This window comes from Narcine bancroftii, chromosome 1 (genome assembly GCF_036971445.1).
Source record: "Narcine bancroftii isolate sNarBan1 chromosome 1, sNarBan1.hap1, whole genome shotgun sequence".
Taxonomy (NCBI): Eukaryota; Metazoa; Chordata; class Chondrichthyes; order Torpediniformes; family Narcinidae; genus Narcine; species Narcine bancroftii.
This window is the reverse complement of record NC_091469.1, coordinates 312,254,342-312,272,500: the sequence shown is the minus strand read 5'-3', so window position 1 is coordinate 312,272,500 and position 18,159 is coordinate 312,254,342.

Below are 18,159 nucleotides of genomic sequence, written 5' to 3'. Positions count from 1 at the left end.
GGTGGGGAATCAGAGTCCGGGAATCAGAGATGGGGAATCAGAGGTGGGGAATGAGATATTGGGAATCAGAGGCGGGGAATCAGAGGCAGGGAAACAGAGGCGGGGAATCAGATATGGGGAATCAGAGGTTGGGAATCAGAGGCAGGGAATCAGAAGTGGGGAATCAGAGGCTGGGAATCAGATGCGGGGAATCAGAGGCGGGGAATCAGAGCTGGGGAATCAGAGGCGGGGAATCAGATTTGGGGAATCAGAGGCAGGGAATTAGATATGGGGAAACAGAGGAGGGGAATCAGAGGCGTGGAAACAGAGGCGTGGAATCAGATATGGGGAATCAGAGGTGGGGAATAAGTGGCAGGGAAGCAGAGGCGGGGTATCAGAGCTGGGGAATCAGAGGCGGGGAATCTGAGTTGGGTTATCAGAGGAGGGGAATCAGATATGGGGAAACAGGCGGGACATCAGAGGCGGGGAAACAGAGGCGGGGAATCAGATATGGGGAATCAGAGGTGGGGAATCAGAGGCAGGGAATCAGATGAGCGGAATCAGATATGGGGTATCAGAGGCATGGAATCAGAATCAGAAGCGGAGAATCAGAGGCCGGGAATCAGAGGCCGGGAATCAGATGCCGGGAATAAGAGGCCAGGAATCAGAGGTGGGGAATCTGAGTCCGGGAATCAGAAATGGGGAATCAGAGGCGGGGAATGAGATATGGGGAAACAGAGGCGGGGAATCAGATGCAGGGAAACAGAGGCGGGGAATCAGATATGGGGAATCAGAGGAGGGGAATCAGAGGTTGGGAATCAGAGGAAGGGACTCAGAGGTTGGGATTCAGAGGCAGGGAATCAGATGCGGGGAATAAGACGCGGGGATTCAGAGCTGGGTAATCATTGGCGGGGAATCATTGTTGGGGAATCAGAGGCGGGGAATTAGATATGGGGAAACAGAGGCGGGGAATTAGAGGCGGGGAAACAGAGGCGGGGAATCAGATATGGGGAATCAGAGGTGGGGAATCAGAGGCAGGGAATCAGTTGTGCGGAATCAGAGATGGGGAATCAGAGGCAGGGAATCAGAATCAGAAGCGGGGAATCAGAGGCCGGGAATAAGAGGCCGGGAATCAGAGGTGGGTAATCAGAGTCCGGGAATCAGAGGCGGGGAATGAGATATGGGGAATTAGAGGCGGGGAATCAGTGGCGGGGAAACAGAGGCGGGGAATCAGATATGGGGAATCAGAGGTGGCGAATCAAAGGCGGTGAATCAGAGATTGGGAATCAGAGGCAGGGAATCAGAGGCAGGGAATCAAACACGGGGAATGAGAGACGGGGAATCATAGCTGGGGAATCAGAGGCGGGGAATCAGAGTTGGGGAATCAGAGGCGGTGAATCAGATATGGGGAAACAGAGGCGGGAAATCAGAGGCGGGGAAAAAGAGGCGGGGAATCAGAGATGGGGAATCAGAGGCGGGGAATCAGATATGGGGAATCAGAGGCGGGGAATCAGAGCCGGGGAAACAGATGCTGGGAATCAGATATGGGGAATCAGAGGTGGCGAATCAAAGGCGCTGAATCAGAGATGGGGAATGAGAGGCGGGGAATCAGAGGCAGGGAATCAAACACGGGGAATCAGAGGCGGGGAATCAGAGTTGGGGAATCAGAGGCGGGGACTCAGATATTGGGGAAACAGAGGCGGGGAATCAGAGGCGGGGAAACAGTGGCGGGTAATCAGATATGTGGAATCAGAGGTTGGGAATCAGAGGTTGAGAATCAGAGGCAGGGAATCAGAGGCGGGGCATCAGAGGCGGGGAATGAGTGGCAGGGAATCAGATGTGCGGAATCAGAGATGGGGAATCAGAGGCAGGGAATCAGAGGCAGGGAATCAGAGGCCGGGAATCAGAGGCGGGGAATCAGATATGGGGAATCAGAGGTGGGGAATCAGAGGCAGGGAATCAGATGTGCGGAATCAGAGATGGGGAATCAGAGGCAGAGAATCAGAATCAGAAGCGGGGAATAAGAGGCCGGGAATCAGAGGTGGGGAATCAGAGTCCGGGAATCAGAGATGGGGAATCAGAGGCGGGGAATGAGATATTGGGAATCAGAGGCGGGGAATCAGAGGCAGGGAAACAGAGGCGGGGAATCAGATATGGGGAATCAGAGGTTGGGTATCAGAGGCAGGGAATCAGAGGTGGGGAATCAGAGGCAGGGAATCAGATGCGGGGAATCAGAGGCGGGGAATCAGAGCTGGGGAATCAGAGGCGGGGAATCAGAGTTGGGGAATCAGAGGCCGGGAATTAGATATGGGGAAACAGAGGAGGGGAATCAGAGGCGGGGAAACAGAGGCGGGGAATCAGATATTGGGAATCAGAGATGGGGAATAAGTTGCAGGGAAGCAGAGGCCGGGTATCAGAGCTGGGGAATAAGAGGCGGGGAATCTGAGTTGGGGTATCAGAGGCGGGGAATCAGATATGGGGAAACAGAGGCGGGGCATCAGAGGTGGGGAAACAGAGGCGGGGAATCAGATATGGGGAATCAGATGTGGGGAATCAGAGGCAGGGAATCAGATGTGCGGAATCAGAGATGGGGAATCAGAGGCATGGAATCAGAATCAGAAGCGGGGAATCAGAGGCCGGGAATCAGAGGCCGGGAATCAGATGCCGGGAATAAGAGGCCAGGAATCAGAGGTGGGGAATCAGAGTCCGGGAATGAGAGATGGGGAATCAGAGGCGGGGAATGAGATATGGGGAATCAGAGGTTGGGAATCAGAGGCGGGGAAACAGAGGCGGGGAATCAGATATGGGGAATCAGAGGTGGCGAATCAAAGGTTGTGAATCAGAGATGGTGAATCAGAGGCGGGGAATCAGAGGCAGGGAATCAAACACGGGGAATCAGAGGCGGGGAATCAGAGCTGGGGAATCAGAGGCGGGGAATCAGAGTTGGGGAATCAGAGGCGTGGAATCAGATATGGGGAAACAGAGGTGGGGAATCAGAGGCGGGGAAACAGAGGCGGGGAATCAGATATGGGGAATCAGAGGTGGGGAATCAGATATGGGGAAACAGAGGCGGGGAATCAGAGGCGGAAAACAGAGGCGGGGAATCAGTGGTTGGGAATCAGAGGCAGGGAATCAGATATGGGGAATCAGAGGTGGGGAATCAGTGGTTGGGAATCAGAGGCAGGTAATCAGAGGCGGGGAATCAGAGGCGGGGAATCAGAGGCAGGGAATCAGATGTGCGGAATCAGAGATGGGGAATCAGAGTCCGGGAATCAGAGATGGGGAATCAGAGGCGGGGAATGAGATATGGGGAATCAGAGGCGGGGAATCAGAGGCGGGGAAACAGAGGCGGGGAATCAGATATGGGGAATCAGAGGTGGGGAATCAGATATGGGGAAACAGAGGCGGGGAATCAGAGGCGGAAAACAGAGGCGGGGAATCAGTGGTTGGGAATCAGAGGCAGGGAATCAGATATGGGGAATCAGAGGTGGGGAATCAGTGGTTGGGAATCAGAGGCAGGTAATCAGAGGCGGGGAATCAGAGGCGGGGAATCAGAGGCAGGGAATCAGATGTGCGGAATCAGAGATGGGGAATCAGAGTCCGGGAATCAGAGATGGGGAATCAGAGGCGGGGAATGAGATATGGGGAATCAGAGGCGGGGAATCAGAGGCGGGGAAACAGATGCGGTGAATCAGATATGGGGAATAAGAGGTGGCGAATCAAAGGCGCTGAATCAGGGATGGGGAATCAGAGGCGGGGAATCAGAGGCAGGGAATCAAACACGGGGAATCAGAGGCGGGGAATCAGAGTTGGGGAATCAGAGGCGGGGTATCAGAGGCGGGGAAACAGAGGCGGGGAATCAGATATGGGGAATCAGAGGTGGGGAATCAGATGTTACGAATCAGAGGCAGTGAATCAGAGGCGGGGTATCAGAGGTGGGGAATCAGAGGCAGGGAATCAGATGTGCGGAATCAGAGATGGGGAATCAGAGGCAGGGAATCAGAGGCGGGGAATCAGAGGCAGGGAATCAGAGGCCGGGAATCAGAGGCGGGGAATCAGATATGGGGAATCAGAGGTGGGGAATCAGAGGCAGGGTATCAGATGTGCGGAATCAGAGATGGGGAGTCAGAGGCAGAGAATCAGAATCAGAAGCGGGGAATAAGAGGCCGGGAATCAGAGGTGGGGAATCAGAGTCCGGGAATCAGAGATGGGGAATCAGAGGCGGGGAATGAGATATTGGGAATCAGAGGCGGGGAATCAGAGGCAGGGAAACAGAGGCGGGGAATCAGATATGGGGAATCAGAGGTTGGGAATCAGAGGCAGGGAATCAGAAGTGGGGAATCAGAGGCTGGGAATCAGATGCGGGGAATCAGAGGCGGGGAATCAGAGCTGGGGAATCAGAGGCGTGGAATCAGATTTGGGGAATCAGAGGCAGGGAATTAGATATGGGGAAACAGAGGAGGGGAATCAGAGGCGGGGAAACAGAGGCGTGGAATCGTATATGGGGAATCAGAGGTGGGGAATAAGTGGCAGGGAAGTAGAGGCGGGGTATCAGAGCTGGGGAATCAGAGGCAGGGAATCTGAGTTGGGTTATCAGAGGAGGGGAATCAGATATGGGGAAACAGGCGGGGCATCAGAGGAGGGGAAACAGAGGCGGGGAATCAGATATGGGGAATCAGAGGTGGGGAATCAGAGGCAGGGAATCAGATATGCGGAATCAGAGATGGGGTATCAGAGGCATGGAATCAGAATCAGAAGCGGAGAATCAGAGGCCAGGAATCAGAGGCCGGGAATCAGATGCCGGGAATAAGAGGCCGGGAATCAGAGGTGGGGAATCTGAGTCCGGGAATCAGAAATGGGGAATCAGAGGCGGGGAATGAGATATGGGGAAACAGAGGCGGGGAATCAGATGCAGGGAAACAGAGGCGGGGAATCAGATATGGGGAATCAGAGGAGGGGAATCAGAGGTTGGGAATCAGAGGCAGGGACTCAGAGGTTGGGATTCAGAGGCAGGGAATCAGATGCGGGGAATAAGACGCGGGGATTCAGAGCTGGGTAATCAGAGGCGGGGAATCAGAGTTTGGGAATCAGAGGCGGGGAATAAGATATGGGGAAACAGAGGCGGGGAATTAGAGGCGGGGAAACAGAGGCGGGGAATCAGATATGGGGAATCAGAGGTGGGGTATCAGAGGCAGGGAATCAGATGTGCGGAATCAGAGATGGGGAATCAGAGGCAGGGAATCAGAATCAGAAGCGGGGAATCAGAGGCCGGGAATAAGAGGCCGGGAATCAGAGGTGGTTAATCAGAGTCCGGGAATCAGTGGCGGGGAATGAGATATGGGGAATTAGAGGCGGGGAAACAGAGACGGGGAATAAGATATGGGGAATCAGAGGTGGCGAATCAAAGGCGGTGAATCAGAGCTGGGGAATCAGAGGCGGGGAATCAGAGGCAGGGAATCAAACACGGGGAATGAGAGACGGGGAATCATAGCTGGGGAATCAGAGGCGGGGAATCAGAGTTGGGGAATCAGAGGCGGTGAATCAGATATGGGGAAACAGAGGCGGGAAATCAGAGGCGGGGAAACAGAGGCGGGGAATCAGATATGGGGAATCAGAGGTGGGGAATCAGATATGGGGAAACAGAGGCGGGGAATCAGAGGCGGGGAAACAGAGGCGGGGAATCAGATATGGGGAATCAGAGGTGGGGAATCAGTGGTTGGGAATCAGAGGCAGAGAATCAGATATGGGGAATCAGAGGTGGGGAATCAGTGGTTGGGAATCAGATGTGCGGAATCAGAGATGGGGAATCAGAGTCCGGGAAAGAGATGGGGAATCAGAGGCGGGGAATGAGATATGGGGAATCAGAGGCGGGGAAACATAGGTGGGGAATCAGATATGGGGAATCAGAGGTGGGGAATCAGAGGCGCTGAATCAGAGATGGTGAATCAGAGGCGGGGAATCAGAGGCAGGAAATCAGACATGGGGAATGAGAGGCTGGGAATCAGACACGGGGAATCAGAGGTGGGGAATCAGAGCTGGGGAATCAGAGGTGGGGAATCAGAGTTGGTGAATCAGAGGCGGGGAATCAGATATGGGGAAACAGAGGCGGGGAATCAGATGCAGGGAAACAGAGGCGGGGAATCAGATATGGGGAATCAGAGGAGGGGAATCAGAGGTTGGGAATCAGAGGCAGGGACTCAGAGGTTGGGATTCAGAGGCAGGGAATCAGATGCGGGGAATAAGATGCGGGGATTCAGAGCTGGGTAATCAGAGGCGGGGAATCAGAGTTGGGGAATCAGAGGCGGGGAATTAGATATGGGGAAACAGAGGCGGGGAATTAGAGGCTGGGAAACAGAGGCGGGGAATCAGATATGGGGAATCAGAGGTGGGGAATCAGAGGCAGGGAATCAGATGTGCGGAATCAGAGATGTGGAATCAGAGGCAGGGAATCAGAATCAGAAGCGGAGAATCAGAGGCCGGGAATCAGAGGCCGGGAATCAGATGCCGGGAATAAGAGGCCGGGAATCAGAGGTGGGGAATCTGAGTCCGGGAATCAGAAATGGGGAATCAGAGGCGGGGAAACAGAGGCGGGGAATCAGATATGGGGAATCAGAGGTGGCGAATCAAAGGCGGTGAATCAGAGATGGGGAATCAGAGGCGGGGAATCAGAGGCAGGGAATCAAACACGGGGAATGAGAGACGGGGAATCATAGCTGTGGAATCAGAGGCGGGGAATCAGAGTTGGGGAATCAGAGGCAGTGAATCAGATATGGGGAAACAGAGGCGGGAAATCAGAGGCGGGGAAACAGAGGCGGGGAATCAGATATGGGGAATCAGAGGTGGGGAATCAGATATGGGGAAACAGGCGGGGAATCAGAGGCGGGGAAACAGAGGCGGGGAATCAGATATGGGGAATCAGAGGTGGGGAATCAGTGGTTGGGAATCAGAGGCAGAGAATCAGATAAGGGGAATCAGAGGTGGGGAATCAGTGGTTGGGAATCAGAGGCAGAGAATCAGATAAGGGGAATCAGAGATGGGGAATCAGATGTGCGGAATCAGAGATGGGGAATCAGAGTCCGGGAATCAGAGATGGGGAATCAGAGGCGGGGAATGAGATATGGGGAATCAGACGCGGAGAATCAGAGGCGGGGAAACAGATGCTGGGAATCAGATATGGGGAATCAGAGGTGGCGAATCAAAGGCGCTGAATCAGAGATGGGGATTGAGAGGCGGGGAATCAGAGGCAGGGAATCAAACACGGGGAATCAGAGGCGGGTAATCAGAGTTGGGGAATCAGAGGCGGGGACTCAGATATTGGGGAAACAGAGGCGGGGAATCAGAGGCGGGGAAACAGTGGCGGGGTATCAGATATGTGGAATCAGAGGTGGGGAATCAGAGGTTGAGAATCAGAGGCAGGGAATCAGAGGCGGGGAATCAGAGGCTGGGAATGAGTGGCAGGGAATCAGATGTGCGGAATCAGAGATGGGGAATCAGAGGCAGGGAATCAGAGGCGGGGAATCAGAGGCAGGGAATCAGAGGTCGGGAATCAGAGGCGGGGAATCAGATATGGGGAATCAGAGGTGGGGAATCAGAGGCAGGGAATCAGATGTGCGGAATCAGAGGTGGGGAATCAGAGTCCGGGAATCAGAGATGGGGAATCAGAGGCGGGGAATGAGATATTGGGAATCAGAGGCGGGAAATCAGAGGCAGGGAAACAGAGGCGGAGAATCAGATATGGGGAATCAGAGATGGCGAATCAAAGGCGTTGAATCAGAGATGGGGAATCAGAGGCGGGGAATCAGAGGTGGGGAATCAGAGTTGGGGAATCAGAGGCGGGGAATCAGATATGGGGAAACAGAGGTGGGGAATCAGAGGCGGGGAAACAGAGGTGGGGAATCAGATATGGGGAATCAGAGGTGGGGAATCAGAGGTTGGGAATCAAACACTGGGAATGAGAGACGGGGAATCATAGCTGGGGAATCAGAGGCGGGGAATCAGAGTTGGGGAATCAGAGGCGGGGAATCAGATATGGGGAAACAGAGGCGGGGAACAGAGGTGGGGAATCAGATATGGGGAAACAGAGGCGGGGAATCAGAGGCGGGGAAACAGAGGCGGGGAATCAGATATGGGGAATCAGAGGTGGGGAATCAGATATGGGGAAACAGAGGCGGGGAATACTAGGCGGGAAACACAGGCGGGGAATCAGATATGGGGAATCAGAGGTGGGGAATCAGTGGTTGGGAATCAGAGGCAGGGAATCAGATATGGGGAATCAGAGGTGGGGAATCAGTGGTTGGGAATCAGAGGCAGGTAATCAGAGGCGGGGAATCAGAGGCGGGGAATCAGAGGCAGGGAATCAGATGTGCGGAATCAGAGATGGGGAATCAGAGTCCGGGAATCAGAGATGGGGAATCAGAGGCGGGGAATGAGATATGGGGAATCAGAGGCGGGGAATCAGAGGCGGGGAAGCAGTTGCGGGGAATCAGATATGGGGAATCAGAGGTGGGGAATCAGAGGCAGGGTATCAGATGTGCGGAATCAGAGATGGGGAGTCAGAGGCAGAGAATCAGAATCAGAAGCGGGGAATAAGATGCCGGGAATCAGATGTGGGGAATCAGAGTCCGGGAATCAGAGATGGGGAATCAGAGGCGGGGAATGAGATATTGGGAATCAGACGCGGGGAATCAGAGGCGGGGAATCAGAGGCAGGGAAAAAGAGGCGGGGAATCAGATATGGGGAATTAGAGGTTGGGAATCAGAGGCAGGAAATCAGAAGTGGGGAATCAGAGGCTGGGAATCAGATGCGGGGAATCAGAGGCGGGGAATCAGAGCTGGGGAATCAGAAGCGGGGAATCAGAGTTGGGGAATCAGAGGCAGGGAATTAGATATGGGGAAATAGAGGAGGGGAATCAGAGGCGGGGAAACAGAGGCGGGGAATCAGATATGGGGAATCAGAGGTGGGGAATAAGTGGCAGGGAAGCAGAGGCGGGGTATCAGAGATGGGGAATCAGAGGCGGGGAATCTGAGTTGGGGTATCAGAGGCGGGGAATCAGATATGGGGAAACAGGCGGGGCATCAGAGGCGGGGAAACAGAGGCGGGGAATCAGATATGGGGAATCAGAGGTGGGGAATCAGAGGCAGGGAATCAGATGTGCGGAACCAGAGATGGGGTATCAGAGGCATGGAATCAGAATCAGAAGTGGGGAATCAGAGGCCGGGAATCAGATGCCGGGAATAAGAGTCCGGGAATCAGAGGTGTGGAATCAGAGGCGGGGAATGAGATATGGGGAATCAGAGGCGGGGAATCAGAGGCGGGGAAACAGAGGCGGGGAATCAGATATGGGGAATCAGAGGTGGCGAATCAAAGGTTGTGAATCAGAGATGGGGAATCAGAGGCGGGGAATCAGAGGCAGGGAATCAGAGTTGGGGAATCAGAGGCGTGGAATCAGATATGGGGAAACAGAGGCGGTGAATCAGAGGCGGGGAAACATAGGTGGGGAATCAGATATGGGGAATCAATGGTGGGGAATCAGAGGCGCTGAATCAGAGATGGTGAATCAGAGGCGGGGAATCAGAGGAGGGGAAACAGAGGCGGGGAATCAGATATGGGGAATCAGAGGAGGGGAATCAGAGGTTGGGAATCAGAGGCAGGGACTCAGAGGTTGGGATTCAGAGGCAGGGAATCAGATGCGGGGAATAAGACGCGGGGATTCAGAGCTGGGTAATCAGAGGCGGGGAATCAGAGTTTGGGAATCAGAGGCGGGGAATAAGATATGGGGAAACAGAGGCGGGGAATTAGAGGCGGGGAAACAGAGGCGGGGAATCAGATATGGGGAATCAGAGGTGGGGTATCAGAGGCAGGGAATCAGATGTGCGGAATCAGAGATGGGGAATCAGAGGCAGGGAATCAGAATCAGAAGCGGGGAATCAGAGGCCGGGAATAAGAGGCCGGGAATCAGAGGTGGTTAATCAGAGTCCGGGAATCAGTGGCGGGGAATGAGATATGGGGAATTAGAGGCGGGGAAACAGAGACGGGGAATAAGATATGGGGAATCAGAGGTGGCGAATCAAAGGCGGTGAATCAGAGCTGGGGAATCAGAGGCGGGGAATCAGAGGCAGGGAATCAAACACGGGGAATGAGAGACGGGGAATCATAGCTGGGGAATCAGAGGCGGGGAATCAGAGTTGGGGAATCAGAGGCGGTGAATCAGATATGGGGAAACAGAGGCGGGAAATCAGAGGCGGGGAAACAGAGGCGGGGAATCAGATATGGGGAATCAGAGGTGGGGAATCAGATATGGGGAAACAGAGGCGGGGAATCAGAGGCGGGGAAACAGAGGCGGGGAATCAGATATGGGGAATCAGAGGTGGGGAATCAGTGGTTGGGAATCAGAGGCAGAGAATCAGATATGGGGAATAAGAGGTGGGGAATCAGTGGTTGGGAATCAGATGTGCGGAATCAGAGATGGGGAATCAGAGTCCGGGAAAGAGATGGGGAATCAGAGGCGGGGAATGAGATATGGGGAATCAGAGGCGGGGAAACATAGGTGGGGAATCAGATATGGGGAATCAGAGGTGGGGAATCAGAGGCGCTGAATCAGAGATGGTGAATCAGAGGCGGGGAATCAGAGGCAGGAAATCAGACATGGGGAATGAGAGGCTGGGAATCAGACACGGGGAATCAGAGGTGGGGAATCAGAGCTGGGGAATCAGAGGTGGGGAATCAGAGTTGGTGAATCAGAGGCGGGGAATCAGATATGGGGAAACAGAGGCGGGGAATCAGATGCAGGGAAACAGAGGCGGGGAATCAGATATGGGGAATCAGAGGAGGGGAATCAGAGGTTGGGAATCAGAGGCAGGGACTCAGAGGTTGGGATTCAGAGGCAGGGAATCAGATGCGGGGAATAAGATGCGGGGATTCAGAGCTGGGTAATCAGAGGCGGGGAATCAGAGTTGGGGAATCAGAGGCGGGGAATTAGATATGGGGAAACAGAGGCGGGGAATTAGAGGCTGGGAAACAGAGGCGGGGAATCAGATATGGGGAATCAGAGGTGGGGAATCAGAGGCAGGGAATCAGATGTGCGGAATCAGAGATGTGGAATCAGAGGCAGGGAATCAGAATCAGAAGCGGAGAATCAGAGGCCGGGAATCAGAGGCCGGGAATCAGATGCCGGGAATAAGAGGCCGGGAATCAGAGGTGGGGAATCTGAGTCCGGGAATCAGAAATGGGGAATCAGAGGCGGGGAAACAGAGGCGGGGAATCAGATATGGGGAATCAGAGGTGGCGAATCAAAGGCGGTGAATCAGAGATGGGGAATCAGAGGCGGGGAATCAGAGGCAGGGAATCAAACACGGGGAATGAGAGACGGGGAATCATAGCTGTGGAATCAGAGGCGGGGAATCAGAGTTGGGGAATCAGAGGCAGTGAATCAGATATGGGGAAACAGAGGCGGGAAATCAGAGGCGGGGAAACAGAGGCGGGGAATCAGATATGGGGAATCAGAGGTGGGGAATCAGTGGTTGGGAATCAGAGGCAGAGAATCAGATAAGGGGAATCAGAGGTGGGGAATCAGTGGTTGGGAATCAGAGGCAGAGAATCAGATAAGGGGAATCAGAGATGGGGAATCAGATGTGCGGAATCAGAGATGGGGAATCAGAGTCCGGGAATCAGAGATGGGGAATCAGAGGCGGGGAATGAGATATGGGGAATCAGACGCGGAGAATCAGAGGCGGGGAAACAGATGCTGGGAATCAGATATGGGGAATCAGAGGTGGCGAATCAAAGGCGCTGAATCAGAGATGGGGATTGAGAGGCGGGGAATCAGAGGCAGGGAATCAAACACGGGGAATCAGAGGCGGGTAATCAGAGTTGGGGAATCAGAGGCGGGGACTCAGATATTGGGGAAACAGAGGCGGGGAATCAGAGGCGGGGAAACAGTGGCGGGGAATCAGATATGTGGAATCAGAGGTGGGGAATCAGAGGTTGAGAATCAGAGGCAGGGAATCAGAGGCGGGGAATCAGAGGCTGGGAATGAGTGGCAGGGAATCAGATGTGCGGAATCAGAGATGGGGAATCAGAGGCAGGGAATCAGAGGCGGGGAATCAGAGGCAGGGAATCAGAGGTCGGGAATCAGAGGCGGGGAATCAGATATGGGGAATCAGAGGTGGGGAATCAGAGGCAGGGAATCAGATGTGCGGAATCAGAGGTGGGGAATCAGAGTCCGGGAATCAGAGATGGGGAATCAGAGGCGGGGAATGAGATATTGGGAATCAGAGGCGGGAAATCAGAGGCAGGGAAACAGAGGCGGAGAATCAGATATGGGGAATCAGAGATGGCGAATCAAAGGCGTTGAATCAGAGATGGGGAATCAGAGGCGGGGAATCAGAGGTGGGGAATCAGATTTGGGGAATCAGAGGCGGGGAATCAGATATGGGGAAACAGAGGTGGGGAATCAGAGGCGGGGAAACAGAGGTGGGGAATCAGATATGGGGAATCAGAGGTGGGGAATCAGAGGTTGGGAATCAAACACTGGGAATGAGAGACGGGGAATCATAGCTGGGGAATCAGAGGCGGGGAATCAGAGTTGGGGAATCAGAGGCGGGGAATCAGATATGGGGAAACAGAGGCGGGGAACAGAGGTGGGGAATCAGATATGGGGAAACAGAGGCGGGGAATCAGAGGCGGGGAAACAGAGGCGGGGAATCAGATATGGGGAATCAGAGGTGGGGAATCAGATATGGGGAAACAGAGGCGGGGAATACTAGGCGGGAAACACAGGCGGGGAATCAGATATGGGGAATCAGAGGTGGGGAATCAGTGGTTGGGAATCAGAGGCAGGGAATCAGATATGGGGAATCAGAGGTGGGGAATCAGTGGTTGGGAATCAGAGGCAGGTAATCAGAGGCGGGGAATCAGAGGCGGGGAATCAGAGGCAGGGAATCAGATGTGCGGAATCAGAGATGGGGAATCAGAGTCCGGGAATCAGAGATGGGGAATCAGAGGCGGGGAATGAGATATGGGGAATCAGAGGCGGGGAATCAGAGGCGGGGAAGCAGTTGCGGGGAATCAGATATGGGGAATCAGAATGGGGAATCAGAGGCAGGGTATCAGATGTGCGGAATCAGAGATGGGGAGTCAGAGGCAGAGAATCAGAATCAGAAGCGGGGAATAAGATGCCGGGAATCAGATGTGGGGAATCAGAGTCCGGGAATCAGAGATGGGGAATCAGAGGCGGGGAATGAGATATTGGGAATCAGACGCGGGGAATCAGAGGCGGGGAATCAGAGGCAGGGAAAAAGAGGCGGGGAATCAGATATGGGGAATTAGAGGTTGGGAATCAGAGGCAGGAAATCAGAAGTGGGGAATCAGAGGCTGGGAATCAGATGCGGGGAATCAGAGGCGGGGAATCAGAGCTGGGGAATCAGAAGCGGGGAATCAGAGTTGGGGAATCAGAGGCAGGGAATTAGATATGGGGAAATAGAGGAGGGGAATCAGAGGCGGGGAAACAGAGGCGGGGAATCAGATATGGGGAATCAGAGGTGGGGAATAAGTGGCAGGGAAGCAGAGGCGGGGTATCAGAGATGGGGAATCAGAGGCGGGGAATCTGAGTTGGGGTATCAGAGGCGGGGAATCAGATATGGGGAAACAGGCGGGGCATCAGAGGCGGGGAAACAGAGGCGGGGAATCAGATATGGGGAATCAGAGGTGGGGAATCAGAGGCAGGGAATCAGATGTGCGGAACCAGAGATGGGGTATCAGAGGCATGGAATCAGAATCAGAAGTGGGGAATCAGAGGCCGGGAATCAGATGCCGGGAATAAGAGTCCGGGAATCAGAGGTGTGGAATCAGAGGCGGGGAATGAGATATGGGGAATCAGAGGCGGGGAATCAGAGGCGGGGAAACAGAGGCGGGGAATCAGATATGGGGAATCAGAGGTGGCGAATCAAAGGTTGTGAATCAGAGATGGGGAATCAGAGGCGGGGAATCAGAGGCAGGGAATCAGAGTTGGGGAATCAGAGGCGTGGAATCAGATATGGGGAAACAGAGGCGGTGAATCAGAGGCGGGGAAACATAGGTGGGGAATCAGATATGGGGAATCAATGGTGGGGAATCAGAGGCGCTGAATCAGAGATGGTGAATCAGAGGCGGGGAATCAGAGGAGGGGAAACAGAGGCGGGGAATCAGATATGGGGAATCAGAGGAGGGGAATCAGAGGTTGGGAATCAGAGGCAGGGACTCAGAGGTTGGGATTCAGAGGCAGGGAATCAGATGCGGGGAATAAGACGCGGGGATTCAGAGCTGGGTAATCAGAGGCGGGGAATCAGAGTTGGGGAATCAGAGGCGGTGAATCAGATATGGGGAAACAGAGGCGGGAAATCAGAGGCGGGGAAACAGAGGCGGGGAATCAGATATGGGGAATCAGAGGTGGGGAATCAGATATGGGGAAACAGAGGCGGGGAATCAGAGGCGGGGAAACAGAGGCGGGGAATCAGATATGGAGAATCAGAGGTGGGGAATCAGTGGTTGGGAATCAGAGGCAGAGAATCAGATATGGGGAATCAGAGGTGGGGAATCAGTGGTTGGGAATCAGATGTGCGGAATCAGAGATGGGGAATCAGAGACCGGGAATCAGAGATGGGGAATCAGAGGCGGGGAATGAGATATGGGGAATCAGTGGCGGGGAATCAGAGGCAGGGAATCAGATGTGCGGAATCAGAGATGGGGAATCAGAGTCCGGGAATCAGAGATGGGGAATCAGAGGCGGGGAATGAGATATGGGGAATCAGAGGCGGGGAATCAGAGGCGGGGAAACAGATGCTGGGAATCAGATATGGGGAATCAGAGGTGGCGAATCAAAGGCGCTGAATCAGAGATGGGGAATGAGAGGCGGGGAATCAGAGGCAGGGAATCAAACACGGGGAATCAGAGGCGGGGAATCAGAGTTGGGGAATCAGAGGCGGGGACTCAGATATTGGGGAAACAGAGGCGGGGAATCAGAGGCGGGGAAACAGTGGCGGGGAATCAGATATGTGGAATCAGAGGTGGGGAATCAGAGGTTGAGAATCAGAGGCAGGGAATCAGAGGCGGGGAATCAGAGGCGGGGAATCAGTGGCAGGGAATCAGATGTGCAGAATCAGAGATGGGGAATCAGAGGCAGGGAATCAGAGGCAGGGAATCAGAGGCCGGGAATCAGAGGCGGGGAATCAGATATGGGGAATCAGAGGTGGGGAATGAGAGGCAGGGAATCAGATGTGCGGAATCAGAGATGGGGAATCAGAGGCAGAGAATCAGAATCAGAAGCGGGGAATAAGAGGCCGGGAATCAGAGGTGGGGAATCAGAGTCCGGGAATCAGAGATGGGGAATCAGAGGCGGGGAATGAGATATTGGGAATCAGAGGCGGGGAATCAGAGGCAGGGAAACAGAGGCGGGAATCAGATATGGGGAATCAGAGGTTGGGAATCAGAGGCAGGGAATCAGAGGTGGGGAATCAGAGGCATGGAATCAGATGCGGGGAATCAGAGGCGGGGAATCAGAGCTGGGGAATCAGAGGCGGGGAATCAGAGTTGGGGAATCAGAGGCCGGGAATTAGATATGGGGAAACAGAGGAGGGGAATCAGAGGCGGGGAAACAGAGGCGGGGAATCAGATATGGGGAATCAGAGGTGGGGAATAAGTTGCAGGGAAGCAGAGGCCGGGTATCAGAGCTGGGGAATAAGAGGCGGGGAATCTGAGTTGGGGTATCAGAGGCGGGGAATCAGATATGGGGAAACAGAGGCGGGGCATCAGAGGTGGGGAAACAGAGGCGGGGAATCAGATATGGGGAATCAGATGTGGGGAATCAGAGGCAGGGAATCAGATGTGCGGAATCAGAGATGGGGAATCAGAGGCATGGAATCAGAATCAGAAGCGGGGAATCAGAGGCCAGGAATCAGAGGCCGGGAATCAGATGCCGGGAATAAGAGGCCAGGAATCAGAGGTGGGGAATCAGAGTCCGGGAATCAGAGATGGGGAATCAGAGGCGGGGAATGAGATATGGGGAATCAGAGGTGGGGAATCAGAGGCGGGGAAACAGAGGCAGGGAATCAGATATGGGGAATCAGAGGTGGCGAATCAAAGGTTGTGAATCAGAGATGGTGAATCAGAGGCGGGGAATCAGAGGCAGGGAATCAAACACGGGGAATCAGAGGCTGGGAATCAGAGCTGGGGAATCAGAGGCGGGGAATCAGAGTTGGGGAATCAGAGGCGTGGAATCAGATATGGGGAAAAAGAGGCGGGGAATCAGAGGCGGGGAAACAGAGGCGGGGAATCAGATATGGGGAATCAGAGGTGGGGAATCAGATATGGGGAAACAGAGGCGGGGAATCAGAGGCGGAAAACAGAGGCGGGGAATCAGTGGTTGGGAATCAGAGGCAGGGAATCAGATATGGGGAATCAGAGGTGGGGAATCAGTGGTTGGGAATCAGAGGCAGGTAATCAGAGGCGGGGAATCAGAGGCGGGGAATCAGAGGCAGGGAATCAGATGTGCGGAATCAGAGATGGGGAATCAGAGTCCGGGAATCAGAGATGGGGAATCAGAGGCGGGGAATGAGATATGGGGAATCAGAGGCGGGGAATCAGAGGCGGGGATACAGATGCAGTGAATCAGATATGGGGAATCAGAGGTGGCGAATCAAAGGCGCTGAATCAGAGATGGGGAATCAGAGGCGGGGAATCAGAGGCAGGGAATCAAACACGGGGAATCAGAGGCGGGGAATCAGAGTTGGGGAATCAGAGGCGGGGAATGAGAGGCGGGGAAACAGAGGCGGGGAATCAGATATGGGGAATCAAAGGTGGGGAATCAGATGTTACGAATCAGAGGCAGTGAATCAGAGGCGGGGAATCAGAGGCGGGGAATCAGAGGCAGGGAATCAGATGTGCGGAATCAGAGATGGGGAATCAGAGGCAGGGAATCAGAGGTGGGGAATCAGAGGCAGGGAATCAGAGGCCGGGAATCAGAGGCGGGGAATCAGATATGGGGAATCAGAGGTGGGGAATCAGAGGCAGGGTATCAGATGTGCGGAATCAGAGATGGGGAGTCAGAGGCAGAGAATCAGAATCAGAAGCGGGGAGTAAGAGGCCGGGAATCAGAGGTGGGGAATCAGAGTCCGGGAATCAGAGATGGGGAATCAGAGGAGGGAAAGAGATATTGGGAATCAGAGGCGGGGAATCAGAGGCAGGGAAACAGAGGCGGGGAATCAGATATGGGGAATCAGAGGTTGGGAATCAGAGGCAGGGAATCAGAAGTGGGGAATCAGAGGCTGGGAATCAGATGCGGGGAATCAGAGGCGGGGAATCAGAGCTGGGGAATCAAAGGCGGGGAATCAGATTTGGGGAATCAGAGGCAGGGAATTAGATATGGGGAAACAGAGGAGGGGAATCAGAGGCGGGGAAACAGAGGCGTGGAATCATATATGGGGAATCAGAGGTGGGGAATAAGTGGCAGGGAAGCAGAGGCGGGGTATCAGAGCTGGGGAATCAGAGGCGGGGAATCTGAGTTGGGTTATCAGAGGAGGGGAATCAGATATGGGGAAATAGGCGGGGCATCAGAGGCAGGGAAACAGAGGCGGGGAATCAGATATGGGGAATCAGAGGTGGGGAATCAGAGGCAGGGAATCAGATGTGCGGAATCAGAGATGGGGTATCAGAGGCATGGAATCAGAATCAGAAGCGGAGAATCAGAGGCCGGGAATCAGAGGCCGGGAATCAGATGCCGGGAATAAGAGGCCGGGAATCAGAGGTGGGGAATCTGAGTCCGGGAATCAGAAATGGGGAATCAGAGGCGGGGAATGAGATATGGGGAAACAGAGGCGGGGAATCAGATGCAGGGAAACAGAGGCGGGGAATCAGATATGGGGAATCAGAGGAGGGAAATCAGAGGTTGGGAATCAGAGGCAGGGACTCAGAGGTTGGGGTTCAGAGGCAGGGAATCAGTTGCGGGGAATAAGACGCGGGGATTCAGAGCTTGGTAATCAGAGGCGGGGAATCAGAGTTGGGGAATCAGAGGCGGGGAATGAGATATGGGGAATTAGAGGCGGGGAATCAGAGGCGGGGAAACAGAGGCGGGGAATAAGATATGGGGAATCAGAGGTGGCGAATCAAAGGCGGTGAATCAGAGCTGGGGAATCAGAGGCGGGGAATCAG